A 20,136-nucleotide genomic window follows, 5' to 3' on the forward strand; every position below is an offset into this window, starting at 1 on the left:
CATTCTGATAGGTGTAAGGTGGTATCTTATTGTGGTTTTGATTTGCATTTCCCTGATAATTAGTGATGCTGAACACTTTTTCATGGCCATTTGAATATTTTCCTTGGGAAAAAGTCTATCCAGGTCCTTTGCCCATTTTTAAAATTAAATTCATAATCTTCTTTCTTGCTTTCTCTCTCTTCCTCCCTTCTCTTTCTTTTCTTTATTTCCTGCCAACTTTGCAATTACTAAATTCTAATTAGTTACCTGGATTTCGGTGGTGTTATGAGGTTTCATCTTTTCAGGTGTCTTCCTAGTTATTCAAAACCAAAGTCTCCCCGGTGGTTAATGTCACAGTTTCATAAAGGAATTAGGGTCCACGATAATCAGGTTTCCACTGTCCCCTTTTAGCTTCATATCCAGTTATTTTGGCTTTCACTTCTGCCCAAGGGAATATTATTCTTTATTTCTATACGTCCTCTTCAGGTCAGAACTATTTTGCTTACATACATCAGAATCCCAAATCTTATGATTTCATTTGCCTCTTGTAGAAATCAGGTACCTTTTTACTAAGCTTTCTTTCCAGAAACATTTCTTTTTGTTTGTTTTGTTTTGCTTTGTTCTGTTTCAAGTTTTATTTAAATTCTAGTTAGTTAACATATAGTACAATACTGGTTTCAAGAGTAGAATTTAGTGATTCATCACTTACATGTAACACCCAGTGCTCATCACAAGTGCCCTCCTTAGTCCCCATCATCCATTTAGCCCTTCCCTTACCCTCCATCCCCTCCCTCCAGCAATCCTCAGTTTATTCCCTATAGTTAAGAGTCTCTTATGGTTTGCTTCCCTTGCTTTTGTTTTCCTTTCCCCTATGTTTATCTCTTTTGTTTATTAAATTCCACATATGTGTGAAATCATATGGTATTTATCTTTCTCCAACTGACTTATTTTGCTTAACATAATACACTCTAGCTCCATCCACATTGTTGATAATGGCAAGATATCATTTTTTTGATGGCTCAGTAATATACCACATCTTCTTTATCCATTCATCAGTTGATGAACATTTGGGCTCTTTCCATAATTTGCTATTGTTGATAGCGCTGCTATAAACATCGAGGTATAGTATCAGTATTTGAATCAGTATTTTTTTTTTTTTTTTTTTAAGGATAGTACTTCTTTTTTTTTAATTTTTTTTTTCAACATTTTTTATTTATTTTTGGGACAGAGAGAGACAGAGCATGAACGGGGGAGGGGCAGAGAGAGAGGGAGACACAGAATCGGAAACAGGCTCCAGGCTCCGAGCCATCAGCCCAGAGCCTGACGCGGGGCTCGAACTCACGGACCGCGAGATCGTGACCTGGCTGAAGTCGGACGCTTAACCGACTGCGCCACCCAGGCGCCCGCAGTATTTTTGTATCCTTTGGCCAAATACCTGGTAGTGTAATTGTCGAGAAACACTTCTGTTTTGTGTGGAAACATCCCTCACATTGACTTTTCTCTAGTCTCAACATTTTCTACTGGATTTATCTCACATCAGTTAATTTAGTTTTCTGCCCTATATCGAGATTCTTTAATTTGGATGAATTCGCTACTCCTTTGTATTCCTAGTTTATTTAAGCCAATGATTCTCAAAGTGTGGTCCTGAACCAATAGAATCAATATTATCTGTGAATTTGTACTACATGCAAATTCTTAGGCTCTACCCCAAACTTACTGAATAAGAAACACTTGGGGTGATGTCAAGCAATCTGTGTTTTAACGAGAGTTTCTGGTGATTCTGATGTGCGCTGAAGTTTGTAAATGCCCACTTTCCCAGGGTGTTTCAGCTTTGTTGGTGGTAGGAAAAGAAAGAAAGCTGGTTGGAAAGATAAACATTTTTAAATAAGCAGTCTCAGGGTTTTGATATGCTAGTTTGTTTAAGAACCATGACTCCAAACTGTTTCCCTTTTTTCAGCTTTAAGACTATCCCATATCACCAGTTGGCCTTGTTATTAGTAACTATCTGTCGAATTGTTGCATCATTAGCATGTCCAATGTGTATCTTATATTAGCTAGGCTATCATCTACCAGGAGGTACAGATTATGATATAACATGACAATGCAACTTGGTGAGAAGAAGTATTTTTGCTCATAGTTCTTTTTCCTCTGTAGAATTTGGGGACATAGGCCACCAGAGGCCTCACAAACCAATTTATATCTGGGTGACATTTGTGTTTTATAACCTAATGATTCAGAATTAATGAGAAATAGCTTTACCTGCTAGTTGGCCATTCTTTTTATTTTTATTTTTTTTAATGTTTGTTTACTTTTGAGAGAGTCAAAGTGTGAGCAGGGGAGGGGCAGAGAGAGAGGAGACACAGAATCCAAAGTGGGCTTCAGGCTCTGAGCTGTCAGCACAGAGCCCAACGTGGGGCTCGAACCCACAAGCAGTGAGATCATGACTTGAGCTGAAGTTGGACGTTTAACCGATTGAGCCACCCAGGCGCCCCTTGGCCATTCTTTTATTCTTGCAGTATTTTTGTTTGCTTTTGCAATGAAGAAAAGTTAAATTGTCTTAAATCTCTTAACTACCCAAGGACCTTTGATGACCAAGGTAAGTCTTTCAAATAAGGGGTCTAACAAGCATCCTTAAGTAGAAACTTCAATTCTAAAAGCATGTACCTTTTTTTTTTTTTTTTTTTTTTGACTGATGGAGAACAACCTGTTCAGCAAGTTGGTTTTATGTTGATTACACGAAGTATACAATTGTAACCCAGCAACAAACACACACAGAAAAACTGGACCAGTTGATAAAAAAAAGCCAGACATCAGCCCAAGCTGAGTGCTCTGCATGCATGCCTCACGTCTTCTTCACCTTCCTTGTTTTCTTTTTCTTACTGATTTTCTACCACTTACAACATAATGTCGTGGAACAAGAAAATAAAGACACTTGCTTCTGAATATACTGCTATTTTTTATGTAACAGAAAAAACAATATGTGGAAAAATTTCAAAGTTAGCAGTGCTTAAACACAATATTCTACAAACAGAATCGTTCATAGGAAATTTCTGTTAAGTTGCCTATATCTGGAGCTACCAATGGTAGCCTAGGGCCTATCTCATACAAAGGGTTTATCCTCAGATGGTTATATTTTAGTTTTTAAGTCATTCTGGGCTGAAAACAATTCCATTTGCTAGGGATGACTTTCAGGTTAAAGAGAAATGATAACAGATTGAAATTTAGATATAAATGAAGGAATAAAGAGAACCTGAAATGGTAAACAAGTGGGTAAATATAAAAGACGTTAAAATCTGAGATTTGAAAATGATCTGTATATGATAGGAATATGGGTTACATGATAGGTATTTGCTATATTTGCTAGACATCAAAGATTCATGCTCAAACAGCCTTGTGGATATAGAGATTATGTGTAAAACTTTCTTTGCCAGGAAGCTATTAGCAAACATTAGAGTATTTTATACGAGAACAAACAACTATATAAATACACATTTCTTATAGCAGTAGCTTGCAATATTGTATAAGTATACCTCAAAATAAATAGCTTTAGCTATAGCCTACAAATTTCTGCCAAGTTTCACATATTTACATTGAATCTATTAGAATTGTAATGGTTTTTCCTATTTCACTTATTAGTTTAAAAGAATTTTTTTAATGTTTATTTATTTTTGACAGAGAGAGAGAGAGACAGAGCATGAGTGGGGGAGGGGCAGAGAGAGAGGGAGACAGAATCCGAAGCAGGCTCCAGGCTCCAAGCTGTCAGCACAGAGCCCGACGCGGGGCTTGAACCCACTAACTGTGAGATCATGACCTGAGCTGAAGTTGGACGCCTAACCAACTGAGCCCCCCAAGCGCCCCTTTCTTTTACTTTTATTTCTCTGGATGTATGTTTAAATCTTGGTTCCCAAATCATGGAAATGAGTGTTATCCACAGAGCTGATTCAAAATGCAAACACTAGCTTCTAACCCATATAGATCTACCCAATAAGAATCTATGGGTATTTTTCCAAATAATTACATTAAAAAAAAAACAAACAAACAAGTTCTTTTTGGTGATTCTGATTTGCAATAAGGCATGAAAACCAACAATTTACTAGTCTAGAGTTTTTCTAATCCCATATTAGAGTCATCTGGGAGTTTTAAAATATAGATTGACTTCTGTCAACACCATTCATAAACTATCTTACGTTGAGTCTGGGCTGGCTCATCATGTTGTGACCATCTATTTGTATAATTTCATAGATCAAAGAATTTCATATCCATCCATAGTGATTCACTTTTTGTTTTCTGGTAATGATTGAATTCTGCCCCCTACCCTGAATATCATCGATGCTCCTTCATTAAAGATAAAGCTTGGGTCCCCTGAGTGGCTCAGTTGGTTAAGCATCTGACTCTCATGTTTGTGAGATAAACCCATGTCACGCTCTGTGCTGACAGCATGGAGCTTACTTGGGATTCTCTTCCTCTCTCTCTGATCCACCCCTGCTTGTGCTCGCTCTCTCTCTCTCTCTCTCTCTCTCTCTCAAAATAAATAAATAAACTTAAAAAAGAGAGAAAGAAAGTTTAAAATACAAATTTCCTTGTGAAGAGAAAAGTTTTGTTCTCCAAGAGAGGTACTATTAAATACTTAAAGGAAAAAGGAAAGAATCACCAAAGTGGACTAGGGTGTGGTGGTGGGGGCGGTCATGGGCTCCTGCAGGGTCAGTGGGGTGCTCAGTAATTTTGCCATAAACTGGTCTGTTCAACAGGGTAGAAAACTGGACTCAGATTGCTGTTACACAGAAGGGAAAAGACACACGGTCTGCCTTCTAGGAGTTTATGATCTAGTAGAAATGAGGGCCTCTTCAGAGTTGTGGGTTTTAGAGATAATATGGACCCTGTGATTGGCCACTGATTTTTCTGGAAAACCTGGAAAACTTGTCTCCATAACTTCGAGCTTTGTCTGGAAAGATAGACTCTGTCTTTTGTAACTTGTGTGCCAGGAGTTGTCCCAATTGTAAGAAAGTAAAAGATTAAAATTCAACAAAGTTCACTGGATAATATGTGATTAGCTGGAGAACTCAGGACACTTGTTTTGCACTTAGTGTCTGATTAAGTGCAGGTCTATCCATCCTACCAGTCAAAGTGAAACTCTTTGTTTCTAATTTGAGCAAGCCTCAAAACCATATAGGAGATAAAATAATTTCTGAGTGTAGTTCAGCGTTAAAAATTGAATTACAGACCAATCAGATTTACTGATGACAAACCAGTGTGGGTCACTGCTGTTATTGTTAACAGCGGCTCTAAAGTGAGAGACTGGTTAAAGTGTTAGAACTTTTATTTACATTTATGTTTGTCTCAAAAAAGAAAGTATGCTTTATGATAATAGTGAATGTATGATATGGATAATTTAGAAATAAACATACATTGGAGGTCATATTTTAAAAGTTTTTATTGATGGGACACATGATAAAAAAATTTAGTGATTTAAATTATTTTGAGAGGTGCCTGGGTGACTCAGTCCGTTAAACGTCTGACTTCGGCTCAGCTCATGATCTCGTGGTTTGTGGGTTCAAGCCCTGCATCGGCCTCTGTGATGGCAACTTGGAGCCTGGTGCCTGCTTTGGATTCTGTGTCTCCCTCTCTCTCTCTGCCCCTCCCTCTCACACTCTGCCTCTCTCTCTCAAAAATAAACATTAAAAAAATAAATTATTTTCAAATATAGTGAGTTTTATTTTGGGAGGGCTAGTTTATGTACAGCTGCATCTCATGATTATGACCTAGAGTGAATGGCAACAATCTAAAAAAGTCCTTTGTTATGTACTTTTCTTACCTAGACATAAATGAATTTTTCCTGTGCTTTGCAGCTATAGCCATTTGTGGTGGCCTCTGTGTCTCATCCGTGGTCTGAAGCTTCTGTTTATGAGTCTCTACTCATAAGGAAGTCTCAGAATGTCACAGGTGAAAGACAACTCAGAGATTTGTTCTCCTTCCTTATTTTAGAGATGAAGACACAGGAGCCAAAGGCAGAGATGGTGAAAGATATTTGTAAAGTCCTTCAGATAAATCAAGAGGGTGGCTCCTTGATACCACAAACAGTCCTGTTTCTATTTTCTGTGTTTACCAGGAGATAGTCGCTATTAGCACTAAAGGAGCGTGTGTTTCTATGTAACCCGACAAGATGAAATATTAGGTTTGATCACTGCTTGATATTTCTGACAATGGTAATTTCCATCTGGCTGGGAAGACTGGAAGGAATCTATAAATATTAAGCTATTTATTAAGAAGAAAGGGAAAAGTAAATTTATATTTTGTCTCTAGTAGAATATAGGAACATTTTACACAGATTTTCCATTTACTCTAAGTATTCTGTATTATATATGCTATGGATATAATGAGAACTGTGTATGTAGGCTGCTTTTTCAATAAAGACTTATTTGTTGGGGTATCTGGGTGGCTCAGTCCATTAAGCGTCTGACTCTTATTTTGGCTCAGGTCATAATCTCACAATTCATGGGATTGAGCCCCACGTTAGGCTCTGCACTGACAGGATGGAGCCTGCTTTGGATTCTCTCTCCCTCTTTCTGCCCTTCCTCTGCTCTCTCTCTCTCTCTCTCTCCCTGTCTCAAAACAAACAAACATTAAGAAAAAAGACTTGTTATTCCAGTATTTCTCTAGCATCTATGTTGACATACAAAGAAAGCATAAGACATCTGTGGGGAATTAAGACTAACTTGAATTACATAGCTATTTGAGAACAATAGAACAAACTGAGGGTTGATGGGGGGTGGGGGAGAGGGGAAAGTGGGTGATGGGCATTGAGGAGGCACCTGTTGGGATGAGCACTGGGTGTTGTATGGAAACCAGTTTGACAATAAATTCTTTATGTGTATATATATATATATATATATATAGAGAGAGAGAGAGAGAGAGAGAGAGAGAGAGATAAAAGAGAACAATGTGCCCAATTACATGCTAATTTAGAAGGTAGAGGTGATATATAATATGCATGTTGTTAGAAATCAGTTTTCCTTTCAAACTAATGCTTCATCCGAGAAATTTAGATAAAATGCTAAAATATATTTCCCTATATATTTCTTCTGATTTATGTAGCTATTCAGCCAGGTGTTCTGACAGCAAGTATTTAAGCAGACTTAAATTGCTCCTTTGATTCAGGTTCAGTATTAGTCTCCTTCAGGAAGCCTTTGTCTTCTTTCTCTCATCATCCTTTCTTCACAATCAGGTTTTGAATCTAGAACCAGTGTGCTGGTTGGGACCAGCTGTTTGGGACCAGTGTGCTCCTATATTTCCCCAGGCTGTATCCCTTCCAGTCTGCTGTGTGCCAGTTTCTCAAACTGAATTTCGGATTTGTTTTCTGCTATTCCATCTTGTTTTGTTAGTTGCTTTTCCAAGGACTACAGTCTGACCCTGGAATCTTAGTCTTAGCTGGGATCTACTACTGCATGCTCAGAAGGTTACAATCTGCCATTGATCCTTAGAGGCTCTTATTCGTCATGAAAGTTTCATGTGGTATCATCTATATTTTTAAGAGACACTTGCTAAATGCCTACAGTGTTCTCGTCTCCATGAGAGTCTTTAATGTTCTTTCCAGAAGGAAGGATGGAAGCTTGCTTCTTGTTGTAAAACCTTGAGATTTGGTTTTTCGTGCGAGATCACTCTAAGGGAAAGGCAATTAATACTATTTTATTGTTGACACCCCTCTAAGTCCCAGAAACCTAAGGCACATGTAGAGGTTTTAGCATAAAACATAAGACACTATTACATTGGTGCAGTAGTCTGAGAAGAATGCGTCCGGCTGTCCTGGCACGCTGGCTGCTGGGTCTTCAGTTTTGTAGCCTGGGTGAAGGTGGGGCGATGAATCTGTCTGCAACAAACCACCAAGTAAATGCAAGCCTCTGTCAGAATAACAGCCCATTATTTTTGAGCTTTTTCTTTAGAAACAATGTCAAATTACAAGAAAGGTGAAAGAATAGTAAACTCTCATATATCCTTTCCTTGTTTTCCATATTTCATCATAACATTTTAGCCCTTAATACTTCAGGGTACATTTCCTATGTGCAAAGATTCATTTTCATAACCATAGTACAGCTATCAAATTCAGGAAATTTAATGCAGATAAAAATAATTTCTGTGGATATTTCGTATAATTAAGATGCATACTGTGGTGTTTGACATGTATCCATAGGTCAGATTTATTGTTTCTTCTTTCTTTCTTTCTTTCTTTCTTTCTTTCTTTCTTTCTTTCTTTCCTGAAGTCTTTTATCATTAGCATTGCATTATTTTTTTTTTCTTGCATCTCCTGTATTTTTGGCTCTATATAGGTGTTTCCTTGTTTTTTCTGTATAAGTAGATACTAATAATTTGTGCATCTTCATTGTAAATTGTACTATTAGCCGTTATAAAATAATCTACTGAGTCTCAATTAATGATTTCTGGCCTGAATTTTATGTTGTCCACTACTGAAATAAACCTGTGCTTATTACTGTTACAGTGCACCTTTGCCTATCCCTTTATATTACCTCTTTGAATCATTCTGTTTTAGATGTGTCTTTATTGATAGAATAGTGTTGAATTTTATTCTTTGAGTTGATTTAAAAATCTCTTAATAGGCAAGATAAGCCCTTTAACATCTGCTAATGTGACTGACAGTTTGGTATCAATTCTTATCAAAATGTTATCATTTTATGTTTGTTATTTTTGGTTTTAATTACTCTCTATATTATGTTATATATACAGTATTTATATAAGAAGAGTGTCATCTTCTCTCTTTTTTTAAAAAAAATTCTTTTGTCATTTAAGAAGGACTGCATTTAAACTTCCTATAATAATAGTCCCCTGAATCCTACTTTCTCATCACTCTCTGGCTTATTAGTTTTAAATGGTATTATCCTGACTCCAGCCTATTACCCATATAATAACCGTGATTTGTATTTATTCTCCCTTTTCTTTTTTTACTTTTAAAAATTGCATTCTCGGGGCGCCTGGGTGGCTCGGTTGGTTAAGTGTCCGACTTCGGCTCAGGTCACGATCTCGCGGTCTGTGAGTTCGAGCCCCGCGTCAGGCTCTGGGCTGATGGCTCAGAGCCTGGAGCCTGTTTTGGATTCTCTGTCTCCCTCTCTCTCTGCCCCTCCCCTGTTCATGCTCTGTCTCTCTCTGTCTCAAAAATAAACGTTAAAAAAAAAAATTTAAAAATTGCATTCTTTCCAGTTTTTCCATACTGGAAAGAAATGTTTCCATGTTTATATATTTTTCTTCACCTTTGTCTTAACTTTTGTTTTAGTCTTAATCTTCAATGAAAGGAAGTTTAAGAAAACTCTTAAAAATTATAAACATAGCCGACTAAAAAAGAAAAATTCTGTTATTTTAAAATGAAATGAACTCCTGAATGAAGGGATATGACACATATGATCTCTAAAATCCACATGTGGCAAAAATATTGGATTTCCTTTATACGTGTGTGTGTGTGTGTGTGTGTGTGTGTGTGTGTGTGTTTGAATTTGTTCTATAGGTTATTATCTGCACCCCTTGATCTACTATTACCATACTTTATTTCCTGCTTCCTCAACCCCCATGTGATGACTGATCACAGTGATGGTACCACCATATTTCTCAGTGTCCTCTAACAACAGTTTTTGTGCTGAGCACCACAGTGGATTGGTAGAGGCCTTCCCAGAGCTGAGGCTTTTCCTGCTGTGTCTTCCTTCATTTCCCATTTGCCATCTGAAGGTTTTACCTGCCAACTATCGCTCTTTAATCCTTTACATCTCACAGCCATTTCTGCTGAGATTTTAGGAGAGCATAATGGGAAACCTTTGGTATATAGCTGATGGATTAGAAGCACAGGTGACTAGACTTGACTGGCATCCGATATGGGTTGGAAGAGAGAGTAGTCTTGTGGGACTGAGCCCTCAACCTGTGGGATCTGATACTGTCTCCAGAGAGATAATGTCAGAATTGAGTTGAACTGTAGAATATCCAGCTGATGTGGAATTGCATGGTAGTGGGGAAAACACACATGCGCGCGCGTGCGCACACACACACACACACACACACACACACACACACACACATTATACCTCCTTAAAGAGACCTCCCCTTTTACTGCACCATGCCCAGTACAAAAATAGAACTCAACAAATATTAAATTAAAAAAATTCATCTAGATGATTCAACATACTCTTTCTCTGTATTACAGGTTCCAAAACAAACATATATTTATCTATTATATGTATGCTCAGGGTTTGAGATAAGTTAACAATAAGAAGAGACAAGCAAGAACAGTATAGCATATAAGAAAAGACATTGAGAGTCCACAGCTTTGATTCTGGCTTTAAAATTATTTATTCATGTGATTTACCTAAAACTTTATATGAGAATTTTGACCCCTAAGATGTCTTCTACATCTAAAATTTTATGTTTGGTTTATTTTTTCATTCATTGACTCTCACTCACTCATTTTTTTTTTTTTTAAATTTTTTTTTTTTCAACGTTTTTTATTTATTTTTGGGACAGAGAGAGACAGAGCATGAACGGGGGAGGGGCAGAGAGAGAGAGAGACACAGAATCGGAAACAGGCTCCAGGCTCCGAGCCATCAGCCCAGAGCCTGACGCGGGGCTCGAACTCACGGACCGCGAGATCGTGACCTGGCTGAAGTCGGACGCCTAACCGACTGCGCCACCCAGGCGCCCCTCACTCACTCATTTTTTAATTCAAACCATGCCCAGGAATTTTGCTCATCATGGGAAATACCAGGCAGCATGAGTCCAACAACTTGTGTCCTTTGTGGAATTTACATTGTATTTCTTTTTTGTTGTTGTTGTCCTTAAGAAAAATAAGAATAAAAGAACAGATTTTGAAATGATTTCTGTTGGTTTTTATGAGAATGTATCCATTGGATATGATAGACAAATACCTTCCATCCCATCCTCATCCCCACCCCACCCCCCAAAAAGAAAGAAAAATGCAGCCTTAATTTTATTTATTTCTTTTTGAGAGAGAGAGAGCGCACGAGCAAGTGGGAGAGGGACAGAGAGAAGGGAGACAGAGAATCCCAAGGAGGCTCTGCACTGACACGGGCTCTGAAATCATAACCTGAGCCAAAATCGAAAGTTGGACGCTTAACCAACTGAGCAACCCAGGTACCCCAAAGACAAATACATTCTTAAAATTAGGAATCATTCTTGTCCTTTGTGGCCACTTATTTTTCTGTGAGAGATAGATGGGAACACAGCCTGGGGCAGACTGACCGTGTACATTCTCCCTATTTTATAATACTCTGCTGCCACTGCATTCTTAGCCTAGGGGATGTCTAATTAGACTTTGAAGAGAAGTTAAACTGTGTCTCAGATATTCATTTCTCTTCCTTTTATGAATTCTAAATAAATGCATTGTGGGTGGATACACTGCTATCCCAGAGGTATAATTTCTATAGTGTTCACATCTTCCAATGTGGTGCTTCTGTGCATTTGCCCCAGCAATGAAGCAACCTTCTCATAAATTTGTCAAAACACGAATAATGTGAAGGCATACAACTCTAAAACCTGCAACACATCACAATTTCAAGGTAACTGTTCTAGAGAAATGGAAGAATTATTGAATAGTACAATTTCAGAGTAGAAGACAAGTTGATATCATTATATGTCACTAAACATAGTGCTTTTAAGCATCAGACAGTTTTACTAGCTGGCTTTTCACATATTTTAGCAGTTGAACCAATTCAATTCTAGTAAAGTTTGGGCAAAGTTTATGAAAAAGTTGAATCAAGGACAGACAAGCAAGTAGAAATATTCAAATGCATGCAAAGTATCAAGTGAAATTAGTAACTGAGATTGAACACAGAAATGAACTTAGAATCATAGAATTTTACCACCAGAAGAGGTCTTAGAGATGATCTGATTCAATTCTTAGTGAAGCAGAGAAAAAAGCAAAACAAAACCAAAAACCAAAAAAACTTTTCTATGAAGAGACAATTCTGTCCCCCCCCCCTTGCTACCATCCACAGTCTACACTAAAAAAGTAAAATTATTGCTGTGTAATTTTTTTATATCAGAAAAAATGAAAATGATTATGGTCAAGTAAAGAAACAGAAAATAGAAAACTCAGTTGCTAGCTCTCTCTGTTATATTCTACTCTTTGTAAGAAAAATATATGAAATGCTTGAACATGTGGACAGAAAGAAAAACATTTTTCTATGTTCAGAGAAAGACCTACAAATAATGTTCTCTCTGCTCACAAAGGAAACAAAATGCATGTTCACTTAATAACATCTGGCAAAAAAGCAGCATAATCTCTCTGAAAAGTGACTACTTTTTAACGGCTAGTGTGCAGTCTTTCATCGTTTGTCTTCTGTATGTCTGTTTTACATAGCTCCTACTGATTCAGTTCTGCTTAGTACTAAGTTGTGATGGTACAGGCTCTGTGGGCATGTGTAGTTGACAGTCTGTGAGAGTGGACTGTAGGCCACGTAGCACATCTACCAGGACAATCTAGGCTGTGGTCAGACCAGAGGGAGCCTTGAACAGCACACTGTTGGGATGAAGGCTGTGAGATATTCCTTGAGAAGATTGTACCCTCTATTCTGCCCTTCTCCTACTCTCTTCTCTTCATGCTGACTTGGGGCCCATCCCCTGTTCAACACTTACTAAGCCATGAAGAGAGTAGCTTGGGATGTTCCTTTGACTGTAGAATTTGTTTTACACTAGCTTATTCATTTATTCTGGCACAGAGTCCTGGCACACTGCATCCAAAAATAACCCAAATGATGTTCTAGTGCAGAACCTTCTTTCCTCACTCACCCTCTACACTATGTCAACTTTGCACTTCCTTCCTTAGAGAAAGTACCATACAGGATGGCATGGGTCTGTCACTGTTTCCTTACTGAGGGCATACTCAACAACCCAACAAAACCTTCCCAAATTTTCAACTGATTTTGTTGCTTTGCAAACTTTTTTACAAAAGCATCATTTTAAGCACCCCTCTCCCCCCACAATCTGGCTGCCTGATAAATAGTTCTATGTGAAGGAGAAAGAATAAGCTATTAAAGAAATTAGAATCTGGAAATGTCATTACCATAGTTCTGTTTCGATTTTGAAAAAATCAAATAGAAAATTCTGTCATAATCATAAAGCAATATAGTGTGGGCCATGTCTTTAGAAGTTTTCACTTTTTAAAAAAGTTTTTAATGTTTATTTATTTTTGAGAGACAGAGAAAGACAGAACGTGAGGAGGGAGGGGCAGAGAGAGGGAGACACAGAATCTGAGGCAGGCTGCAGGTTCTGAGCTGTCAGCACAGAGACTGACATGAGGCTTAAATTCATGAACTGTGAGATCATGACCTGAGCTGAAGTCAGATGCTTAACTAAGTCAGCCAGGCACCCAATCAATTTTAGCTTTATATCTTAAAAATGTGCTTAAAATGCATTTTAAATACAGATCTGTTCTCTTTTATTTGAGATGTGTTATGGCTTAAGCATTTCCTGTGTTTCTCAATATATTCAAGCCTATAGACACATCTCATTTTGCTTTTTATTATATTTGCATTGTTACTTTTTGAGGAAAACTCTCTAAGTTCCATCATGGAAACCTTCATCATCAATCTGCAGGAGGAACTGATTATGTCCATACAAACACTAAGTGAGTAGTAGGAAGAAGCTATGCATGGAAGAGAGTAAGGTAGAATGAGTTTGATTCACTCACAGAACTTACTGCTAGATAAAGAATGATATTTTTCCATGGTTTGAGGACACGGTGTGTAATTATTTCTGATATTTTAAGAGCTTGACACTTTAAACATCCACCCACTTTTCTTCATAATGAAGTCTCTGTTTCATTATTAAGCTACAGCCTAGTATGTTATATATAGTATGTATGTGCAGCATAGTGGCTCTTAGTTTGATTTTCTCTTGTACAGATATGTTCCTATAGTTTGTGCTTTGATATGGTCAAATTGGCAACTAACAAATCAATGTAAGAAATACATTATTTGTACTGTATCCCCTTCAGGAGGTCTGAATTGCTCTAAAACTTCTCTCTTGGGTTTCCTTGGAATCATTTTGCTATAAAATAGCTTTGATTTGATTTGAGGAATGATTTGAGTGCCAGAAAGTATTAATTGCAGAGACCCTACCTATGAAAGTTGTAGGACTTTGGCAGGTGTTGGAACCCCAGGATAAGAACAAGACTGACATTTAATAGTAATTTTCATGAATATTAATTTCATTCTGCAGAAATTTTAAGGAACCATTTATCATTTCATTTTTTAATCCTGGTAAATGGAGGCAAGTTACACTCAAGAGACAGATAAAAGCCCCAGGAAACCTGAATCAAATTGCGAAGCTACTTTCAAACCCATATTTTACATTAAACTTAATTGCCAACACTTATCAATGGAAAGAATTATATTGCAAACTTATTTTTAACTATTACAGGTTGAATGTATAAGACCTAAGAAATCTTTTGCTTTCATTTGATGTATCACATAGTTTAGGTTTCATCAAAAAAAGTGATTATCCTTTTTTAGGAACTGAAAGTGGTAACAACATGTCCAGAGAAATTTTATCCACTTAAGAAGGGACACCAACCTGTTAAATGAGCAACAAATTAGAATCCCAAGAGTGATTAGTGGTTCAAAGAACATCCGATGGCAGAGCCTGAGATGAGAGAAGGATCTGTGGGCGCTAAGAACAGGATGCAAAAGAGTCAATAGGTTGAAATTTTTCTCCTGTGAAAGAAAAGAAGCACAAGCAGAAGCAGTAGTGTCTCTTGATTCCAGATCGCTCACAATTTCCTGATTATTTCACGATGCTTTCCCCTTTTTTATCACTAATTTTTAAATTATTTATAGAATATTTCTCAAGTATTTGAAAGATGTAAAAATGAATCAAACATCATTGTATGCCATCATATCCTCCATCCAATTTAAAAAAGAGAAAATTGCTCTTACCTTTAGGGTAGTGAGGACTTCTCTGGCTGAAGTGATAGAAATCTGTTAGATTCAGTGGGGAGCCATGGTAGATTGTTGAGTAGGAGAAGAGATCATTGAGAGAGGTTTTGGCTGTGTGCAGAGGAAATCCCTTCTGAATTTTATGCTTATCATTCTTACTTTTCTTTATAGTTTTTTCACTTATGTTTGTGTCCCTAAACAATAGGTGTTTCTGTTTTATATATTTTTGAGTCTTCTATAAAGGGAATCATATTATGCTAATGTCTTGCACTTATTTTTTTCCTCTTAATATTATGTTCCTGAGGTGTATTCATGTTGTTATGTGTAGCCACAATGTATTCAGTTAATTGCAGTAGTATTCCATTATATGAATATGCCACACCTTGCAATTATGGGTTTGCATTTTTCTTCCTTATGAGACTGAAAGCTTTTTAGGGGTGAAGAAAAGTCTTGCTTATCATTGAAGAACTGGCATATGGCCCAGCCTATGCATGTTAGAGGGTGTTAAATAAATGCTTGTTTAATGGTAACTTTTTAAGAGGACAGTTGGAAATGTGGAAAAAGAAGTTTTCTGAGAACCCTAGAAATGTAATTGTAGACCTTTATACCTCTAATCCTATTACAGGGCAGTTGTCAAAAAAGAAAAAATTCTGGGGACATGTCTTCTCCATATAAAATGCATTTGTATTTTCTGGTCTTAACATCATTAGTAATAGTATCTGACAGGCATGGCAGAATCAAATGTTTTGTTTTTTCATTTGAATGGGTATGTCCTTACTGCCAGTCTGTATAGTAAGTTTGAAAAAGAAGGTGAAGGTTGGTTTTAAACTGTACTCTTGTTTCCTCAAGGAGATTAGCTAACATGATGTTGCATAATCTAAGCAATTAAATGCCTTAGCAACACGACAGATAATTAGGTACTCTACAGAACAGGTGATTTTTCAGGTTTATTATTTGCATAAAGAAAAGAAAACACCTCTGGGTGTGTTTTTTTGTTTGTTTGTTTCTGAGCTACTCTCCTTTATTCTTGGAAGTGGGATGGAAAACGATTGGGTTGATTTTAGGGCTTTATGTCTTTCACACAGAAATGCTCTGAAAATCATCACCTTCATTATCATAGATTTTGTTTATTACTCTCTCCCCAGGAAGTACCATTTTTACAATATATTTCATTAATCACAAAAAATAGGAAACTGTGTGTTTCATAACCTGTTTTTCCTGTGAGCAATCACTATAGCTCCTTTTCAGTTAGACCCCACTGAGTTAAAATTTAAGATTTAAAATAATGCCTCCAAGCTAGTGAGCTCTGGATTCTTGGGAAGCTGAAGTGTTATTGCTGGAGTTGTGGAAATCCAGTATGTACATACATAAAGCATTTTTCTGTAGACTGCTGACAATTTATATATGTAAATTATACATAAGTGTTCAAATATAGGTAGATACAATCATGTTCAATAAGGCAAAAATGAATTTTAAAGTCCTACTAAATATATTAAAGCCATTTCTCATTTTTTTCTTTTTATATAACTTTTTTTGTATGTTAAGTACGCATATGCTTAAAAAGTTAATGGGCTTATATTGGAGACAAGAAGACCCTGGTTCAGCCTTGCCAACCCCTAGCTTTGCCTCTTTATTGGCAATTACTTCATAGTTTCTAGTTGTTTCTTCTGGTATTCATCTTCTAATTTCTAAATAACATGTAAAATGTTACCTTTTCTTGATTTTCTAGTTTGAGAAATTACTCGTTGATTTCTAAGTAAGGAAGACAAAGATTTAGCCCTCTTCCCCTCTGATCATCTCCATATTTTTAAAAAGGTAATCAGATATTATATTAGGACTAAACAAATATGAATTATAGCTGAACCATATAATGATATGTATGATATGATTCCATTTCCACTTTTGAACAATATATTTTATTTTCTCTTTTTTCAGGAAATTAATAATTATTGTTTTTTGTCATTCACTTAATTAACTCTATACTTACCATTAATAATACATCCCTAATTTCTCCACCAGAAATGTGTACCTGATACTCAAAATGTCAGATAATCTTTAGTTTCAAATATCCATCAACTTTGATCTATTATCAGTTCCAGTATGGACTAACTGTTCTTGAAAACTGCTATAGTACCAACATCACAATGCCTTCCTTCTCCATCATTTTAGAAATCTTCTATATTGGAATTTCTATTTCCTGGTGCACAGAAGGTAAAATTTTTGAGATCTTGCATATTTGAAAATATCTTCATTCTCTCACTGGCTATAATTGATTACTTGGATTAAGTAGTTTGGGTATTAACATGGATATCATTTCACGAAGAATATTTAAAGGCATTGCCACATTTTCTTCAGTTTCCATTTTCATCTGACACCATTCTGATTCCCATTCTTTCCTAAAATTTATGCTGTTCCGTTGTATACTTATATAGGTTATTGATTACTTCCCAAGTTTCCTGAGTTCCACAGTCCCCAGATAAAAGCCACAAATAATTGCTCTTTATGGTCAGAATACTGAACTTTCCATAAATATAAGCAATAGAAGGGAGAAAAACTACATATTTTTAGATGGCTGCTTAATTTTCGCAAGAATGTATTTTCCTTTGAGTCTTTTTCATGTGGGGGTGTATGTGTCCACTCCATTTTCCCCTTCCTCTTCCATTCAGGTCTCATTTAAATTGTTTTACGCATTTAATTTAAAGGACCTTAAAGATAATCTTATTCAACCTCATTTTTACAAATGAGAAAATTGATGAAGGTAGATTGAGATTTCACAGCTTCCCTAGACAGTACTCTAGGAATAGAATTTGAATTTAATTATGTTTATTTAGTTACTGTAATGTTAACCTAAACTAGACTACCTTTTATAGTTAAACATCCAAATACCTCACTTGAACATAGTTGTACTTTTATTTTCTTTTGACAGAGGAAATGTGCACAGGTGGAAAGATACCTTTAAATAACCAGCTAAATAGCATCCCCACAACTGCCAGTGCCACCACATGATTCTGCTTCATTTGGTTGGATGAGGATTCTGATAGAGAAGACCAAGGACTTTCCAAATCAGGACACTTTGACTTTAAGTTAAATTCTTAGGCTCAGGCTTACTTTAATAGCAAGATGGTCACATCAGAATGGTACATTCTGAAAGCTGTATTGAAGAAGAAATAAAGCAACTTAAAAAACCATTTAACTTGGGAAAGATTCTAAAGTTACAAAAGAATTGCAAGAATAATGACAGTACAGAGAACACCTATATACCATTTACTCAGACTTACCTATTCTTGACATTTTATCCCATTTGCTTTATCATTTGCTCTGTCTTTATCAATCCATGTAATATTTTTGAGCTCTTCAATGTTAACACACATTCATTGTAGCCCTTTAAATTTTAAATTCTTCAGTGAATATTTCGTAAGCACAGGGCCTTTATAGCCCCAGTCCAGTTTTTATAGTTATCATCCGTGCAAGCTCTTGTATGGCCCCAGAACAATTCTTAAATGTACAGAATATTTTTCAATTTCAGTAAATTTGATATTGCTATATTACTTTTACCAAATCTACCGCATATATTCCAATTTTGTCAATTAACCCAACAATGACCTTTATACCACTTCTTTTCCTTTCAGTCTAGGACCAGTATTTACTTACATTTATTTATATTGTGTTTACTTGTATTTCTTTATTCTCCTTTGTGTTTACTTATATTTCTTTATTGTGCTTACTTATATTACTTTATTCTCCTCTGATCTACAGTATTTTCAGTTCCTCTGTCTTTCATGACAGTGGCATTTTCATTTTTATTTTTATTTTTTAATTTTTTTTTTCAATATATGAAATTTATTGTCAGATTGATTTCCATACAACACCCAGTGCTCATCCCAAAAGGTGGCCTCCTCAATACCCATCACCCACCCTCCCCTCCCTCCCACCCCCCATCAACCCTCAGTTTGTTCTCAGTTTTTAACAGTCTCTTATGCTTTGGCTCTCTCCCACTCTAACCTCTCTTTTTTTTTTTTTTTCCCCTTCCCCTCCCCCATGGGTTTCTGTTAAGTTTCTCAGGATCCACATAAGAGTGAAAACATATGGTATCTGTCTTTCTCTGTATGGCTTATTTCACTTAGCACAACACTCTCCAGTTCCATCCACATTGCTACAAAGGGCCATATTTCATTCTTTCTCATTGCCACGTAGTACTCCATTGTGTATATAAACCACAATTTCTTTATCCATTCATCAGTTGATGGACATTTAGGCTCTTTCCATAATTTGGCTATTGTTGAGAGTGCTGCTATAAACATTGGGGTACAAGTGCCCCTATGCATCAGCACTCCTGTATCCCTTGGGTAAATTCCTAGCAGTGCTATTGCTGGGTCATAGGGTAGGTCTATTTTTAATTTTCTGAGGAACCTCCACACTGTTTTCCAGAGTGGCTGCACCAATTTGCATTCCCACCAACAGTGCAAGAGGGTTCCCGTTTCTCCAAATCCTCGTCAGCATCTATAGTCTCCTGAATTTTTCATTTTGGCCACTCTGACTGGCGTGAAGTGATATCTGAGTGTGGTTTTGATTTGTATTTCCCTGATGAGGAGCGACGTTGAGCATCTTTTCATGTGCCTGTTGGCCATCCGGATGTCTTCTTTAGAGAAGTGTCTATTCATGCTTTCTGCCCATTTCTTCACTGGGTTATTTGTTTTTCGGGTGTGGAGTTTGGTGAGCTCTTTATAGATTTTGGATACTAGCCCTTTGTCTGATATGTCATTTGCAAATATCTTTTCCCTTTCCGTTGGTTGCCTTTTAGTTTTGTTGGTTGTTTCCTTTGCTGTGCAGAAGCTTTTTATCTTCATAAGGTCCCAGTAGTTCATTTTTGCTTTTAATTCCCTTGCCTTTGGGGACGTGTCAAGTAAGAGATTGCTACGGCTGAGGTCAGAGAGGTCTTTTCCTGCTTTCTCCTCTAGGGTTTTGATGGTTTCCTGTCTCACATTCAGGTCCTTTATCCATTTTGAGTTTATTTTTGTGAATGGTGTGAGAAAGTGGTCTAGTTTCAACCTTCTGCATGTTGCTGTCCAGCTCTCCCAGCACCATTTGTTAAAGAGACTGTCTTTTTTCCATTGGATATTCTTTCCTGCTTTGTCAAAGATTAGTTGGCCATACGTTTGTGGGTCTAGTTCTGGGGTTTCTATGCTATTCCATCGGTCTATGTGTCTGTTTTTGT

The sequence above is a fragment of the Panthera onca genome, chromosome B4 (assembly GCF_046562875.1).
Source record: "Panthera onca isolate mPanOnc1 chromosome B4, mPanOnc1 haplotype 2, whole genome shotgun sequence".
In the NCBI taxonomy this organism is placed as follows: domain Eukaryota; kingdom Metazoa; phylum Chordata; class Mammalia; order Carnivora; family Felidae; genus Panthera; species Panthera onca.